The following is an 18463-nucleotide window of genomic DNA, read 5'->3' on the forward strand; positions in this document are numbered from 1 at the left end:
TAATGGGAATTTTGTCTTACTAAAAAGTGCAAGATCAGCCCCTGGGTTAGCGGCAGCTATATTACAAGCTTAATATTAAGCCAGGAATGCAATGCCCAGCTAGCCATGGATTACACAACTCAGGGTCTTCAATAATGGCAGAGGCATCAGTCAGCACATTTTCTCTCTCTATTTCRATAACATCTCTGCCCCGAACACTTTATCCTCTGCATAAATAAAATACAGATGAATGATAAGGGAACAAAATATGTGTAAAAGTGGAATGATTGTGCTGGAATTTTGGTATGCATCCTTTCTATTTCCTTATGAAGGCAAGGGAGGCTTGCACTGTGACTCTGTCTGCGTTTATGTCTGCCTGACTGTTGGTCCCAATATTTTCCTTGTAAATTTGACTGAGTTTCTCCAAGGCCTTTGAAACTAATCAGACATCTTTGACACCAAATTCTTCACATGTGACTAGAGAAGAAAGATCCTTAATAATGTTCTTATCAAGGAGCAAAATTCAATGTAAGATGAATTCAAATTAGACACCAAAGAATCCCCTCCAGTAAAGTATTGTTTTGGTTTGGTTTGGCTTTTTTCTGTTCCATCTTATTTCTCTGATAATTAATAAGAAGCAAGCTCTGATCAAAGCTATTCCTGAAATAGCACATTTATAATGTCTCCCTGATATCTATTAAGGGTGACCTTCCAATGCAGTCTTCTATAATTGAGTTTAAAAAAATCATTTGTCATGAGACAAACCCATTGGAAAGCAAATTAGGTAGCTGTCTTGCTCACGGAGCCTTTTACTTCCATGTTTATACCAGTACACCCAATCGTTTTCATTTTTTTATGTGCCTCATATTATAATTCTATAATATGATTTAATTACAGTCCAGATCCTGGGAACGAGCAAGTTAGAACTTTTTTTTTTTTTTTTTTTTTTAAGTACTTTTTTTTCAAAACTGCATTTCTCTTCTTACTGTTTCAGAGAAGAGATGAAGTATGGAGTGGCAGGCCAAAATGCAAGCAATGGAACAGAAGTAGTGAGGAAGGATCATAAAATCTGGCCCTTCTCAACAGCTCCAAAATCCTGGTGACCTGGGTGCCCCAGCTTTCCAATGCACCTGCTTCTTCATTATCAGTGTTGTCCCTTTTTCTTGGTGTTCTGCCTGCTAGTCTCCTCTAGCTTTCTCTCACTCCATATCCCTTTGGCCTCATGTTTACACTTGAGACTCAAGGTTCACTGCTCTTCCCTTAGTACCAAACTAGCAGATCAGCCATCTGTTCAAAAACAGGCCACAACAGTTTGTCCTCCAGCTCAGGAACAGCTTGGGAAAGGATCTTACTGTGATGGTGGGTTACCAGGCATAGACTCCAGCACAATGAGCAGAAGCAGCTGGGTTCATTGTAAACAAAACTGGACAACACTGAGTCCTTGAGAAGCTATAGTGAACCGTGAGGTAAAAGCAATCAGAGCCTTGAAACTTGGGTTATGGAGAAAGGTCCAACAGTCAGGTAGTCAGGTAGGAGCTTTAGCTGAGACTTGAGGAGCCACAACTGACCATAAAATGRGATTTACTCACTTAGCACAAGGGGGGAAGTAGTAGGACACTGCAGAATCAGCATTACTGTTTTAATTAGATGTGCCGCAGTACGGAGAAGGCGTGCTGATGATCATTTGGCTTGAAGCACAGGACGTGTGCTGTTCTGGAGTTGTGCTTGTAACTGGCACTGTCCTCTGGAGGCACAGACTCTTACCCCTGAAAAGGGGTGGGGGAAGAGTCACCAGTAGACCGAGCATACCACTGGACTGATCGCCCACTGCTGTGTGACTGTCCGTCCCTAGTCTTGTGCCATGTCTTGGGAAACAGGGCTGAACAGTKTAATTTTGTTTACTAGGCTGCTTTCCTCCCTCCAAGCCATTTTAGCCCAAACACTGCTGTTGTGATGATAGGAAAGGCAAGCAGCAGAGTCTTAGTGTGGTTGTGATATCACCCTGATGCAGTCTAGGATATCTTAACAAAGCAAGAAATGCTAGCAGATTTCAAGAAGTGTTAGACTATTCTGTAAGAAGTGCTCAGAGAGTCCTGTTTTTGAAGACATATACTATATTTTTGCACAGTTTTGGTACCATTGTGTTTGCAACTTTGAATTCCACCTTTAAAACATGTTATCTTTAAAAATTCTCTGTTTATAGGTGCTAAAAGGCCTCAAGCAAAATTTAGTTCAGGTTGACCTGACCTAATCAAGAATCAAAGATTTTAAAGTGAAAAAGGAGTAGGCAATTTAATGTAAAAATGATTCTATTTCATATTTTAAAACTTTTGGCAATTTAACCAGTTGCTACACACTCTTTTCAGTAATAAAATTGGAGTGCCTCCCAGAAATGTTTGGTGCCTGGACAACTAGTTGGTAGAAGAGCATCAGCTGATGATAACAGAAAATAAATTCAAATAACGGTCTAGAATAGCTCTGTTTGTTAAGTCAAATCTAACTGTGAAGATATAAAGTGTACGTGCATAYAATATACTTTTAAAATTTATGAAAGATCTAAAACACATCATTACAATGACACATGAAATACTGGATTGTTGGAACCAAGAGATGTTTGCTTAGAATGGTTGGAAAACATGTGTTTTTACTATAAACTCAACTCTTTGGCACAGAGGCCATCTCCTGCCAAATTTGGGAGCCCTGTTCTGACGTAMGAAAGACACTACAGTTAAGGAAAGAAGGGGTTTTTGGTTTTTAATGAGCAAATAGCATCTCACATAGTCTCATTCTGGGAAGGAGCAGAAGTGCTTTGGCTGAAACTTCAGAAATCAGCCTGAGGTAGCTACAGACAAGCTTGTCTAATCTCAGGCACTGCGTGTAAGACTGCCACAAGACTGGCTCTTGCCTTGTTTTGCCCTGTAGCCAAGCTACATCTCACATACAAACATAGTGATCCTTTTCCTCCTTCTTTTCTATGTAATCTGACATGCCAGACAACACTAGTTAGATAATTATGGCAATCTGCTGAGCAGATGCATTAGATTTGATAGGCCACAGAGCATGGGAAAAACCATGGGGGTTTTCAGTGATGGCAGTGGCAGAATTATGCTYAAAGGGAACCTGAGTGACACACTGCTTAGCTAACATCAAAAGATGCATCCTCTCCCTTCCAGGCTGACAAGGTGTACCAGATATATCCCTCACCATGTGATAGGGTACTATTTCATGCATCGCAAAAGAAGACACTGGAGAGCTCCACACAGAGTATAGGAAATTTCAACACAACTGGTGAAAGTGTGGAATAAACCAAACTAAAAGGGGAACTTACAGTGGGAAAGTGGAGGCAGTAATAACAAGGGATGCTAACAGGTTGGCTCTTCTAAAAATAAGGACCTGGGGGGGAGTGMCTTCACACCAACATATTAACTCTGTTGAACAATATTATGGGAACAAATAATATGGCTATAGGCCATATCAAATGATGTTGGATAATAGATTTATGCGTGCAGTAGCTCTGACGGGTCCAGATCTCACTGCAGCCAAGTCAGCCAGTCCCACAAGCCTCCGGCTGAAAGGGAAAGCCAGACTGCATTCATAGGTGAGCCAATGCGCTTTTTTCAGGCTAAATACTGGAGCATTCCTATTTTGGAGACAGAAGGCCAAAACAAAATAGGACAGTAAGCTCAGGTGAGAAGTATGTTAGTTTTAACACTTTTTTTCTTAGCCATCACTTAGCTCCACATAGGAGAAGAAAAGCCCTAAATGGTGTTCTGCCCAAGGGGACAGGCTGCACCTTCCTATGCTCCAGAGACCAAAAATTTGACCTACTCCAGCCCTTGCTCAGTTCACTTTAGATTTACATAGCCATGATCTGTGGGACCTGGGGAGTAYCAGTGATACTTCAGCTACTCAGGAGAGTGCTCTATTATTAGGAGAGACCTGACTGATCCGTGTACAGAGCGGCTGTGTTGCTGCGTGTTTCATGTGACTGAAAGGCCTATGAAGCCAGGCACGTACATCTGAGTCAGCCCTGTAAGGCACTAGCACATACTGCATACTCCCATCACTCATAGGCATTTTTACATATATATATATATATACATATATGTGTGTGTGTATATATATATATATATATATATATATATGTTTTTAAGACAATGGAGTTTGGCTAAAGATAGCTATACAGAAGAGAAACCTTTAATGATGGAGATTTAACCTGATTGCATCATGGACTACCACCTTTTTTTTTGCATTTACCTAGTCTCCACCCCTAACTTAATGCACCTAGCTCCTTTTTCTAACACTGTATTATTTCCTTTGTATTTTAACATCTCCCAGTCATTTTCAGTTGTGAACATCTTGAAAGGGTTTGATGGCATCTCATCCATCTAACCACCTGGATGGAGAGACCACGCAGTAAAAATCCAACACTCAGACCTACTTGAAGGAAGGAACATACACATCATAACATCATCATACTCAAAGGGATATTTATGCATTCTTCCTTCAAGATCAGTTTCTCTTTCTCCAACTTTTCATTAAGAAGCAAGCTAGCTGAAGTCCTACACTTTGTGCATCTAAATACTGGATATTGTAATCATCCTTTACTTGGCCCATGCTAAATAAGCAACATGGAAACAGTGTGCAAAGTGCTTTGTTTGTTTATGGCGGCTGACRCATTATTCCTGGAGCTGTCTGTGTACATTTTATACTCAGATAGCCCTGTTTTTCTACTCCTTCAAAGCTGCACTGGAAAGAACAGGCTATTTATGAACAGCAATGCTTTTTGCCAACCTTTTTAAGKGTCAGATATGAATGCTTATTTTGACACGCTGAAATATTCAACATTACTACCAAAACTAGGGACAAAACAAGGGATTCTTAATTATTGTAATGTTACTATTAATTTTAGGAACTGAAGTCCACATGGAAGATATTTTTATATCAGTTGAAGTCTGGATTTATTGGAAAATTTTATTAYTGAAATGGGAGCAGTCACCTTAATGTTTCAAGTTGAAGTGAAGCTATGTTGTAAATGCTAAACTTAGGGCTTTGTATACTGCCCTTGAAGCATAAATGTTATTGCTACTGATATCAGTGAAGTTCTACTGTGGACTTAAGAAATGCTATATCCTCTTTGGTTGCAGGAATTCTTTTACTGTGCTAGCTAAAGGACTATTAGCAGTGATTTGACTTATACAGTAAGCATATTTGCATGCATTAAACAAACAGTTCATGGTGTCACTTCTGTCATATASAGCTGGCATTTTACCCTGTCCTTTCCTCACTGTGGATTTTCTAGCATCAATGTGCRTAAGAAAATTAAAGGTGTATTACACACAGCTATCATTTAGTTTGTCTAGYAGTTTGGTTTTAGAAAGCAGAGTGTATTAGATATCCATACCTTCCCAAAATGGGGGCATTCCCTTCTCTCTCTCTAGCTACAGGCTTATCGAGCAAGGATAGTGGCTACAAAAACATGAGCATGTGCTTTTCCCTGCGCTCAGCTGGAAGGATATAAGCCAGCTCCAGTTCAAAAGCTCAGCAAGCACCGCACTGAGCCTCGATAACAAGCTCAGCCTCCCAGCAAAGCCAGCTTATCCGCCGGGCTTAGTWCTGGGCCAACACAGACATGCGAGGTCTGCAGCTGTCTCACTTCCCACCGACCTGGAGTATGGGCAACATGCACTTACACCCTTCAGCAGCCTGTCTGGACAGGCCCAGGCAGCAGCTGGGGTAGTTTTTTCTTATACTGCAGGCAGGTGGCTGGGAGAAGTTGTTTGCCTCCAGTACTGTGAAGAGGTCAAACCAAACAATCTAGCCCCAAGAAAACATCAGCTCACATTTAGGGAYTGATTCATTGGATGGTCTGCAGGCATCACAGCAACAACTAAAACAATTCAGAAATGTTGTAATCTAAGTCCAAYAAGGAAAAAAAAGTTCTTCTGAGGTGAAATAGAATCATCTTAAAGATGAAGAATCAGCAGCCCTGGCTACACATTTAAGCAGATATATTGTTTTTGATGATACACACTTCTCTAAAATGTTACTTGTATATCCTTCAGTAACTGCGGGACTGCATAGAGTTGCTGCCTCTGATATTTGCAGCAACACTTCCATGGCACTTACTTGCCTGAAACAAATCAAAGATGTGTAGAAAGTAAGATGTGGAAAATGGAAACTGAAAGGGCAATGAGGTGTGTTTGCTATCTAGAAATACAATTAGATAAAAAAAAACCCTGGAGGTGCATGAAGCCTCAAATGTTATGTTCAAAATTATTTAAACTCTAATCTATTTTCCATCAAAAAGATGATCAAAAGAAACTATGTCAAATAAAATATTAAGGTTGATGGAGTTTTATGCAGCTAACATGCCTTTTTTTATCTCTTGAAATTTATTACAGTCTGGGAGACTGTAATAGATAGCAACTCCTTTCCTTGAAACTATCAGGTCTAAGTTGTCCAAACTGATGACAACCATAATGTTCATTACTTGGTTGGTACTTGGTTGCCTGTTTAAGTCCAGTTCTAGTGAGCATGTTATAATTGACCCTGACTCACACTAACTGACATTCCTATCAATGGGCTGAATAGGAATACACTGGTGGGAATTAGCCTAAAGACTAAATTTTATCCTACAGATGATRAAGGTTTAAAAGAACTTCAAAGCTTTAAACTTAGGAAGCACTTCTGTGCTTCRAGCACATGTTGCAAAGAGCCTAACTCTTTCTTTTAATGGCAAAAGGAGGCTAGAAGACTAACTGGACATGGACACCTGGTATTTAGGTTGTAAGATTGTATGAACTGCACCTCACCCAGAAAAGACCAGAGTCAGCTAGTCTTCTTTCCATTGCATTGTAGGCAATACACATGGGATTTTACAGTAGCATATGGTAAAAGAAGGGATAGCATTGGCCAAAACAAATATTATAAAAGAGAAACTTCTGTGCCTTTTAAGGGAGGAAGAGTAGGAAAATTGATGACACTTGGCAAAAGATTGACACTGAAGGGCTCTAGGGAACAAAGCTTGYACATCAGATCCTCTGTGGCTGTGCAGAAACTTGGCCTGCTATCCTGTTAGAAGATTTTCATAGTAAGACAGACWGACAAGAGTGTGGGCTGTTTTGATTGTAACAGGGTGGAGTAGGTATTTGTTTGGTCTTTGAAAGGTTTTGTTGCAGAGTTGAATTAAGCAGGAGACAAAAATAAAGTTTTGTCAACAAATACGTCACAGATGCCTGAAGGAGATTCAACAGCTGCTGAACCAAGTGAGGACTGAGAATGATCCAGGSCCCATATCCATCTCAGACCTGATCCCTACACTGGATCTGTCTATGAGGGGGAAACAGAGGAACTCCACCCTGGGGAGGTAAAAATTGAAGGTCTGAGGGATATTCTCAGATACTAGAAATAGTATGGAAATGCAGCTAGTTTTGCAAGGATATAAAAGTATTACCAGGCGCTGCTTAAAAAMACAACTTCCTGTTATAAAGGTGGAAGGTGGAAGACCACCTTCAGTAAATCAAACCAATAGTTTTGTTTAAGACTCCTCTTTTAAAAATTTTACTAACAGATTATACCTATAATGGATTTACTTTTCCAATAACTGACTTCTTTTTTGTTTGTTTGTTTGTTTGTTTATTTTAATAACTTTTGCAATGGTTTGGACTGTTTTAACAAATCAGCTGAATGTAAAGGAAATGAAAAGTGAAAACTTACTTCTGATTTTTGARGCTGGCTTAAGTGTATTTTGCATCAAAGAATTTCTGGAGCAGAAGTRAGAAATATCAGACATTAATTCCATCTTGGTTCCTGTGTACATTCTTCCAGATAAAGCATCATGCAGAATGCATATCTGCAAAATTGCTAATTTGGCTGAGCTCTTCAAGAAGAGATGAATTGACAGGTGTAAAATTTCTTTTCCAGGTTTCCAAGTTACCATTTRATGCTAAGCAATAAAATGCTGCTATCTACTTCGGAAATGGACTGCATATTGGCCTGCATATRAAGGGAAAAGTGTCTTCAATCATAGGTAACAAAGAATAATGTTTGGAAAGACTGGAACACTAACTGATACAACTAAAGCAGGAAATAACAACTTGTGTGTTTTAATATCAAGGACAAGGACAATAAATATAAGAGTAAATGTCAGCTGRGAGCAGAAAACTTGTTTGGTAAGGATCAGAATATATTAAAACCTTTTCCCTATTTGTCATTTGGACAAATMTATATTTGAAGTTTGGGTTAGGTACTCTCCCTTCTCACTGAAAAAATGTATGGATGTGTGAGTATGTATATATACATAAATGTATATATATACACATATAGATATGAAAGAAAGCTATGATACAAGTATGGCTCATTGCCTTGCTCACCTCTTGCATAAGATTAATAGCAATAACCTTTCCTATCCTATTCCTGACACACCAATACCTCCGCTAAATCTGGGGTTTGAATTACAAAAAAAAAAAAAAAAAAAAAAAAAAAGCCAGTATTTTCCTATCATGTCTATGGCTTGCTTCTGGCTATATCTTGATTTATATCAACACACTTGAAGCATTATTAATATCACAAGAGGCAGACCTGTCAACTGGAAAAAAAAAAAAAAAAAAAAAAAGCCAGTATTTTCCCTAAAAATAGTGCCTAAGTATTCCCCTAGAACCCATTTTGCTTGCACGTATAAAGCTCTCACTCATATTTAACACTACTTTTCACCAAGACTAGCGCATGTGGGTGAAATCTTGAGCTTTGTGTTCCTTTACATTGGTAGTTGCTTTCCTTGCAGTGAAGTTAGATGCTAAAATCATTCAAGTATCAACGGTACCTAACCACAATTCCTCTTTTTCCTGGAGAGTGGTCAAATTTTCCTATATTTTACTGAGACCTGTCACACATCTCCCACTCTGGCCCAAGAAAATTTCTAGAGATCTACAAGACAGAAAGGCAGCAAGGACATGTGGGCATGCCTTTGACATTAGCTATTTATATTTAAATTAGTCTAATATGTGTGCTTGGACTTGGCTGTCAAATTCTGTAGACTCTTCATGGAAAATAAATCCAAAGTGACTTCAAAGCTCTCCTTTCACTGACGTCTTTAAAAATTCTCCTGGCTATAGTAATTGTGCCTAAATTGGCCTGAACACATTCTCCTCCACACTCATGACAGACTCTTTCCCTTAAATTATTACCAACATATCACAGCATAGGTGTGTTCAGTAAAAACGTGACCCTGCAAAGTTTGTAAGTCTTCAGTTCCTTTCTCCTTGGTGAGAGCCCTGCAGGGTTGGCCCAACACTCTTCTGAATTAATCTCATAGCACACTATCATTTTTTTCAATATGCTTTGATAAGTAAGAGGGAGAAAATTATGTCAAGTCCTAAATTAGAAGAACTAAATTTAGGTAATAAACTGAGATGTACAAATCAGATGTATATTAACTAGAATATTGTGTATTCAGAACAATGTTGTACCTGAAGAAGTTAGRTCTCTCTAACTCTCACTCTGATATGCCAGAGAGGATGAGCAAGATGAAATAGGCATAGCRAGTTATATCCAGCATGGGTGATTATAAACATTTATCTTAGCTCACAGAAAATGATGATAAGYTCCTTTTCTGTAGCTTATGTAATAAAGACAGTCTTTATATATTATGTGTCATTTTAAAACTTCTGGTTAGGAAACTTGTACTGAAGCTGTAGTAGTTTCATATTTGTTTTAGATTAGTAAAAAGCAAGGTAAGCAGAACCATTATTACAATTTTATGAGTGCAATATATTATCCTGCAAGGCAGTCACTGACTGTGCAGTTATTTCTGCTTGTAGAAGGCTATGATTAAACAAAGAATAATCCAGGAATATACAAGATTGAATCTCTTACAAAACGCTCTTAATCCTCTCCTCAYATGCCCTACCATTAGACGGGTGAGGAAGGCCGAGTGTTTCCAGAGCATAGTGCACATGAGAGTACAAAATGGTCCATGAGCTGCATGAACATGTCCTTCAGTGCGAGGAGGAGACGAGCTGGCATTTTGTTTTTAAGAGGGTGAGGGTTATGCAGTGCATAATGGATATTTTTCTGTATCTGGTCAGTTTTCATAAGCTGATCCTGTGCCTATATATGGCAGAAGAGCAGGTATAGAAATGGCCCCAAACACACAGTGCAGGAAAAGCATTGCCAATATTTTAAGCCTGCCATATTTCCAATCATTTTGCAGCTGTGCAGATGCTGGCACCCTGGCTTATCCTCTGCTGATAAAATAGGGAAGGTCCTGAGAAGAAACAACAGCACATAGGAATCCTTTATCTAGTTTTAGTAATGCAGGCTCAGATGATCCTAAAATAGGACTTCAATCTCCTGAAAGAGTCTCTCTCTCTCTTTCTCTCCTCTAACAGCATCGAAGAAAATTGTCTTAGAAGACAAGCCTACAACCTACATGCCTTCAAGTGAAGTGAGTCGATCAGGTGAATCGAACTCTTTGCTCTTAAAACAAATTTATGAATAATAAACATGCTATAGGTATTGCAAGTATGGAAAAGTAGTTTTTAAAGGAAGTTCTGGATTTATTATTCGGGAAAAGGTTCCTGTACTAGTAAATGAACCTGCTTTATGAAAAGAACTTGCTCAATACATTACTAACTGCTCTTGCCTTGTGAGTCCAGAAGCTGAATTGTGGCTATTCCAGGATACAAAGGTTAATCCCATGGCAATTCCAAATAACCAAAAAGTATGAAGTAGTTTGGCTCAGTTGGTTAGAGCATGGTGCTGCTAATGCCAAGGTTKTGGGTTCAATCCCTGTATGGGCTACAGTGAGGGTTAGACTAGATGGTCTCCAGAGGTCCCTTCCAACCTTACCATTCTATGATAACGGTCTGAAAATGCAATTGGGTGTTTTGAAAGAAATTCAGGATGTCAAAGATTTTAGAGGGCAGGTTTAGCGCTCAGTTGGTTAGAGCATGGTGCTGCTAATGCCAAGGTTGTGGGTTCAATCCCTGTAATGGGCTACACTAAGGGTTGCATTAGATGATCTCGAGAGATCCCTTCCAACCTTACCATTCTATGATTTTCAGATCTACCTAGGATAAATATATTTATTCAAAAAAAGTCCTCCTTTTTCTAGTTAAAATATTGATGCTTATCTCCACAAAAAATAAGGGCTTATACTGGGACTGGAATATACATAATACTAGACTGAAGATTTGATGTTACAAGAAGATGGCATAAAAATACAGTGAGGAACAAGTCAGGCAACAGGTAAGGAAAAGGTGCTGCCCCTCCTAACGGCATTTGAATCCTTGCAGGAGAACTATCACAGCTTCCCTCTGGAAAAATATTCCATATTCTGACTSTCTCTCTAACCTTATTTTGAAGATCACCTCCAAAAGGCAGTGTTCTTCTTCACAGCAGGTAGGTAGCTGGGACTGCTAATCCTGAATATGAGCACACTGAGGAGAACCTTCTCTCAAAGGGGAGAATCCTGTTCACTGCAGGCAACCAGCCATAACCACACATAAAAAAAAGTAATAGGAGATGATGGGCAGGAGTGACTTTACCCTGCCTACAACACTAATGATCTTTGGACTCCCAGAACACATATTTCTAAACTTCAATATTTTCAGATATTCATAATATTCAGTGAAGGTCATTTAAGATCCCATGCTACAGCCAAAAGAGTCAAGAGGCCACCCAAGGAGCTGGTGTAAATGATGGGGGAGGGGTTCAAGGTGTCAGATATGGGGTAAGAGAGCTGAATAGCAGCAATCTAACATGAAAAGAAAGAGATCAGGAAAACAATTCCTGGAGTGCCAAATCTAAAACAGAGACCAGTGACTTCATTCRTGCCCTGTTAACTTGGAGACATGTGAGAGCCAACAGCTACAGGYTGCTATCTCAGACTTGTGATATACAGTAAGACCTGGGTCAGAACAGACCACAGCACCAAAAAGATGGGAAGCTGGATTCTTAAATACTATTCATTATTAGAATTATGAATGAAGCAGCAAAAACAATAAAAATAAGAGGTTTTCTTGCATGATGCAAAACTTTCTACTTTTCCAGAGGCTTATGATTTTAAAAAATGGGCTAACTGGCATACTGTAAAGTTTCTACCCTACAAAATTCCTCTCTATAGAAGCAAAAATGTATGAAAAGTTACAAGTTTTAGATACATATGCAGCAAGGGGGAATGTACATGCCAATTTTTGTTTTGTTTCAGTTTTACACTGAATCATGACTTAAAGGGGAATAGTCTGGATGTGTTCACAAAAGAGTCAGAAATGTCATTACAAAATATASTGAAGGAGTATGACAAGACATGTATATCTCTTTTTTTTAATATCTCTGAATTAGTCTTTCACTGTCTGATATGATTATTCCATCTCATATCCAGTCAGATCTTGCCCTTTGTCCATCTTCTGCAGTTGGATACAACATTTGAAAAGAAACATAAACAAATGTTTCCTAATGCAAAAGAAACACTTAAATATGCCAAAAAGCACAATAAATATGTCATAAAGTATTCTCCAACTAACTGAAAACAAATGTCAAATGTGACAGAGTTAGTCCTTTTTGTAACATTCTGGGCTATAGCAGTTTTTATATCTTTGCAAATCTGGCACGCTGAAAGTTTATTTTAATTTGTCAGATGCATTTTAAAATAAATAGCAGCTGGTGGAGTCAAAGGATTGAATTTATCTGCTTTTTTACCATTTCATTTTCATATTACCATAAACTACTCTAGTACTGCAAATCTCCTGTTACTTTGATGAATTTGTTTTATAACTTTTGCAAGTAATGTTGTTACTGTCATGAATTTTAAGCATTTAAAATTATAGAGCCAAAGGGCTGGAAGGATCCTGAGGAGATCTGGCTGCATCTGTCACTCCTTCTCTAACACACACCCTAGAGCAGAGTGAGCATACCTAGAGCAGCCCAAGAGAAAAAGATTTCTTATTCCTAAACACTGTTCCATGATTCCTTACTTATATGTTTAGGAATTTTTTGATAGCATCCAATCTAAGCCTTAATTTCTATAAATTGTTTCCTTTCGCCTTTCCCTCAGGGTAAGAGGCCACAATTAATCACAACCTTTTTTCTTAGTAACAGAGCTTTATTTATGGGAAAGTTCTTCACGTGCCTGTTCTCAATCTTCACTTCCCTTGGCTAACAGTTTATTATCCTCATTTCATAGATCATATTTTTTTAAACCTCCTAACAGGTATATTGCTTTTTTCTAGATCCTCTCTAATTTAGCTTTGGYCAGAACTGCACACGCTCTCTTCCTGAGCCTTCCACAGCACACACAAGGGCATAGCAGAGGTCTGGTAACGGTCAAATTGGTAATGAAAATGCTAAAAGCACTTGACAGATCACCGTTAAATACTCACCCARTTTCACTGTTTTCCATCAAGTTGGACACGTTATGGGGATTCTTTTAAGATCACATTTCTCTAGCTGCTAAGAGAACATCATGCATCAAAAACAGCACTTAATCCCACTTATATCACAGATACTGTTTCATTTCTATCCAATAGGTCACATATGCTGTGAAACTGGAAATGATTTGACCAACTTTTGACCAATACATGTTGGCAGTTCTGACCTGAAATATTCAACTGTAAAGAGACTGAAACCTTATTCTAAARAACATCTAGAGTAGTGAGAGCAAGAATAAAACTAAATTAAAAAAAAAAAAAAACTATCTCATTGTTGGTGTGACTCAATTCTSAATTAATACAGTATTTACAGAAAGGGAGTAGTTGAAAATATCCAGTTAACGGACCTTGGCTTCTTAGGAAACAGAATTCCTTGTCTGGTGTTTCTACAGTAAGTGCTCAGGCTGCAGATTTTTTTTCCCCATATCTGTGGATACTGAAGATATTATCTTCTCTGACATATCCTTGAATCCTTTCTATCCCAAATTGTTAAGATTGTAATAGGTAGATATGATTTTCCAACTCTTTCTCTGAAAATGATTTGACAAGCCTAAGATGTAAAAAGTTTTTCAGTACAGGAAAAATAGGAAGCCAGATACAAAGCCAGCGGAACCATATGATGATAAAAATATAAAAGGTATAGGTGTCACAAATTCTTTGTATCAGTCTTCACTGCTGAAGATCTCATGCATTTTTTTGTAGCAGATACGTTAAAAGTCCTACACTAGTTGGAGGTAAAATTGCAAGTATTAGACCAAATAGATAAGTTAGTGGATGCTGAGGGAGTCCTATGGRAATAAGCCACAGAGGGTGACCAGGTTTGCATGCATTCCCTACATAGCATTGCCTGTTGTCATTGTCTGTAGCAGAATACTTGGCAYGACAGTCCACCAGTGGGGAATTCCTTATGCTCATACGATACACTGAAGGAGTTGCATGCATAAATTAGTGTAGGCAACTATGGTCTGGTTGTGGACCTTGTCTTACAATGTCTGAATGAAAAAAAATAAGCTAGAGATTATGAACTTTTCATCAATAAATTTTCCTAGATCTTTCTTTTAGCATTACAGTCTGCTTGCATTCCAGAATAGATGATCATTCTAACAGACACTGCATGCRTCACTTTATTCTGAAGAGGCTTTCCTGAGCTTCATATTTTACTTCACTATCTATATGTATTTATTTAATTCCTAGAATTATATTTTTATGTGTTTGCTGTTCACATCAAGGAAARAAATTAATCCTTCTCTGAAGGCAATAGCCACAATTATTTCACCCTGTGGACACATAATATGGACAACAGACAAAAACAGTTTTCTGAAAGTTTCTTCCCCCTCCCCCGCAAAAATATTTTTTTTACTACCTTGAACATGAGATTGGATAATTATTAAGCCACCAAATGCCACACAATTTCAAAAATTGCCCATTGAACAGAGTATTCATCCAAGAAGGGTGCACCTACAGACTACTTGCAGCTGACTTTGCAGCCAGCCTCCATTGCTCTTCACTGAAACTAAGTTCACAAGCCTACTTTAAGGTAGGTCAATGATTCCTATGGAGATGCCAGCATCACTTAGGGAAGAAGCAGCAGTTTTACAGCACTGCTAGAGACCTACTGGCATTTCTAAGGGAAAGTCAAATGCTTGAAAAAGTGACGAACTGCATTAACTTCACCACACTGAGGTAAATCCTTGTCATGCCTTTGCAGGAAGAGTACAATACAGATAGTGCTGAAACACACATGTAAAGCATGCTGCCAGTCAATGACAGCTTTTGTATGCAATATGGATGCATTACATGTTAAAAACAGAACATGCAGCTCTATGAAAATTGTTCAGCTGGCAAGCTCCATTGCAGTTTTATCTTTGCTCTGTAATCATATGTGAAGTAAAATGTAGGAGACTAGTGGTTTGTGATAAGCAYATTCTCTTTGAAAGAAAGCAATGAAAGACAGTAATAGTCCATCACGTTGTACTAGCTTTGATACTACTCGTTCTTTTGAATCCTGACAGCTCCAAGTGCTCTGAGCCTGTAAACTAGTATTACTATGACAGAAAAAATAATTTCAGTAAGGAAAGACTAAAGTAATCACTTAGAAAATGACTCGGACATAAAACAACTGCTACTGGAGATTTATTTCTAATTAATATTACTTTTTTCCTCAATCGTTTTTCTCGTTTGTTGGAGGGGCAATAGCGCTGCAGACATATTATTGTTACTCTGCTGCAATATTGCAGGAATCACTTTTTTAAGTGATTTCTGCAAGTAGCACAGATTTGTGGGCTATATGRGAACAACAAGAATAACATAGTGATGATAGCAACAGAAAACAGTCAATGCAGATTCCAAAATTTATTTCCAAGTAGAAAAATTGTTATCACATTGTACCAGKTTTTTTTTGAGGTATTTGCCATGTATTCCAGATAGCCTGAAGTAACAAAAGTCTTCTATCAGTTAAAACCAGATCATGGCTTTTCTTTAGCAAATTTTCTTATCTGTATACAGTGGTTATAATTCTAGAGTAGCAAAGTGGCAGTTTAACAGATAAACTAATCTTCCACCAGTGAGACCACTGAATCTATATCTAAGTAGCTATCAGTTTGTACTGCTGTAGTTTTTGCTCAGAAGAAATCTAAAAGTAACCTTACATAGAGACTAAGGACATAGTTCTATCAGAATGATTTAATCAGTAAACTGACCAGTTATCTATACCTTAAAATATTTATGACTTGAGAGGGAAACAATCAGTTTCAGCGAGCTCTCTGCTGATCCACACTAAAATGAATGGGAAAGGAAAGTAAATGAATGGAAAAGCAAAGGAACTTAAAGGAATAGAAAGAAATTGAAAGGAGAGGAGAAAGGGGAAAGAGCAGTGGGGAAATTTGGCTATTGAATATCTTATGAAAATCTCCACAAAAAGCATGGTTTAAATCTTTYGTTTCCTTTCCAGTTTGTGCATGGTAAGAATTCTGTATAATGCCAAAGCATTAGAAGATCTGAAAAAATGTTTTAAAAAAATGTTTTTAAGCTAGGCAAAATTTGGTGTGGCACAGTTAAACCTTGCTTGCTTGTGAGGGTAGGCATGGAAATTCAGAGCTGAAGCTCTGCCTCTGAAATGTGATCTACATGTCCAGGAAATTCAGTGGGACTGTACATGGACCAGTCTACCTTCTTGCTTGGATCATATTATAATCTTTAAGTTTGAGATTTTAGCTTGAAGAAATTGAGTGCCTCCTCCTAAGCTTCTGTTTCCAAAATAATTTTTTTGWTCTCAATTAGCTACTGTCCATGATTGAGTAGCCAGTCAACTTAGTGATCGGTTTCTGAACTGTAGTTCCTCCTGTATCTTTGCCTCTACAAAAAGCATACTGCAAAAGAAGCAATGCGAGTCTGTATCCTTTTTGCTTGTTAATTATTCATTCAAAAACTCTGGAAAAAAAATCATATGTTTTACTTTAAAGATAAAGGATATATTAAGCCACATTCCCGCCCTTTCCTAATCTGTTGTCTCATTCTGTGAGCTTTCTCAGCCCAGCTGCAAGCGTTAATGTATTAAATTCTTCACAGAGATTCTGTCTTAAATGTTTCAGTAAATAAGCTTGGCCATGAAGAATGAATGATAAATAAAATAGTGAGTTTAAGTAAATAAATACTCTTTTCCATTATGTTTCCRTAATTTGTTTTCATAATTTCCATTATGAATCCAATTTAATTTGGATTCATATTACTAGGTATTACTGTCGTAATTCTCCAGCTAACCAGAGAAAATGTCAARAATAAAGGATTTTGTACAATAGTTGGTGCCCCGTGCCATGGAAGTGAAGTTAGGAAAAAATTGTTAGAAACAAAGCTTGTCACTTTAACAGCTGGAGTGATTAACCACTGAACCAGGCTTTCCAGGGAAGCAGTAGAATCCCTTTTCTTAAACTCTGTAAATAAAGGATGGATGCATTTCTAGAAGATGGACTTATGCTTTKTCAAGCATGTTGTATTAGTCTGAATGAAGAGCAGCATCTCCATGAAACATTTTAGGCACAGGTTGGCAGACTAGATAATCTAATGATCCCTTCTGGAGCTGRATTCTTATTAATCTTTAAATAAGCTTCCTAGGGTAGGCAAGAGCTGAATTTATAATGAGAACAATAAGCAAGCAAAAACAAAATAAAACTAACCTAGAAAACCCATCTTAAAGAAACAGAGCTTCTTGAGCTTTGTTTTCCTTTACAGGCTAGTTTTCAGAAATTGAAGACRGCTTCAGCTAAAACAAATGATTATGTTCAGAATCACAAACGTAGCTAATTAACAATACTGGTTAACTGCTATGACTTAACCCGGAAGATGAATGAGACTAGTAAATCTCATCAGTAAAATCTATGGTCCAGGGCAATGCCTTTATTTGCTTATATGGCAGAATTAAAGGCACAGTCTGTCCAAAAGGATTATCAGCATACCAAAGCCCTTAAAAACCTCTGATTTTTCAGAGCAGTTATTTCTGGCTTAATGAGCCAGCTTTTATTTTATTTCATGGCAGTTCCTCTTAATGCATACAAGTATGGCATAAACATCAGAATGACAGACTAACTCAAAATGTAGAATGAACCCTCAACGTAGCACCACAGCTGAAGGATGATAATATTTGAACAGTGGTTTCTAAGGATGTTTTTCTCACTATTTAAACTCTTCTTGAATGGCACTTGTTCTGCAGCTCTGGTCACAGTCATTAGGAGAAAAAGAAAAGGCATAAAAAAGACTATGTCATCTTCAAATAGATGAGCAAAATTCCACACAGCATGCAAGTTTATGTGATGGTATAATAACATTTGGGATTTTGCTCTCATTTTCTTTCATGACACTTCATAAACAACCTAATTATTTTCTTGGTTATCCTGAACACAGAACTGAATTTTTCACAAAATTTCTCAAACTAACTCCAAGATCTCTTTAAAGAGTAATAACAAAAGCCCTTGATTATATATATATATATATATATATATATTGCGAAGGTTTCTTTTCTCCATACACAGGACCATACCTCAGGCACTGTTATCACCTAC

At 37.9% G+C, this 18463-nt stretch overlaps 1 protein-coding gene across 1 annotated transcript in view; it reads right to left on the minus strand.

The window, feature by feature from the left end:
- The window catches only part of LOC146586721 (pinopsin-like), an 85558-nt gene that overhangs the window by 27356 nt on the left and 39739 nt on the right, over positions 1-18463 (minus strand). The gene's annotated exons all lie outside the window — the stretch shown is intronic.

This window comes from Rhea americana, unplaced genomic scaffold (genome assembly GCF_003343005.1).
Source record: "Rhea americana isolate MKP2758 unplaced genomic scaffold, rheAme1 scaffold_66, whole genome shotgun sequence".
Lineage (NCBI taxonomy): Eukaryota > Metazoa > Chordata > Aves > Rheiformes > Rheidae > Rhea > Rhea americana.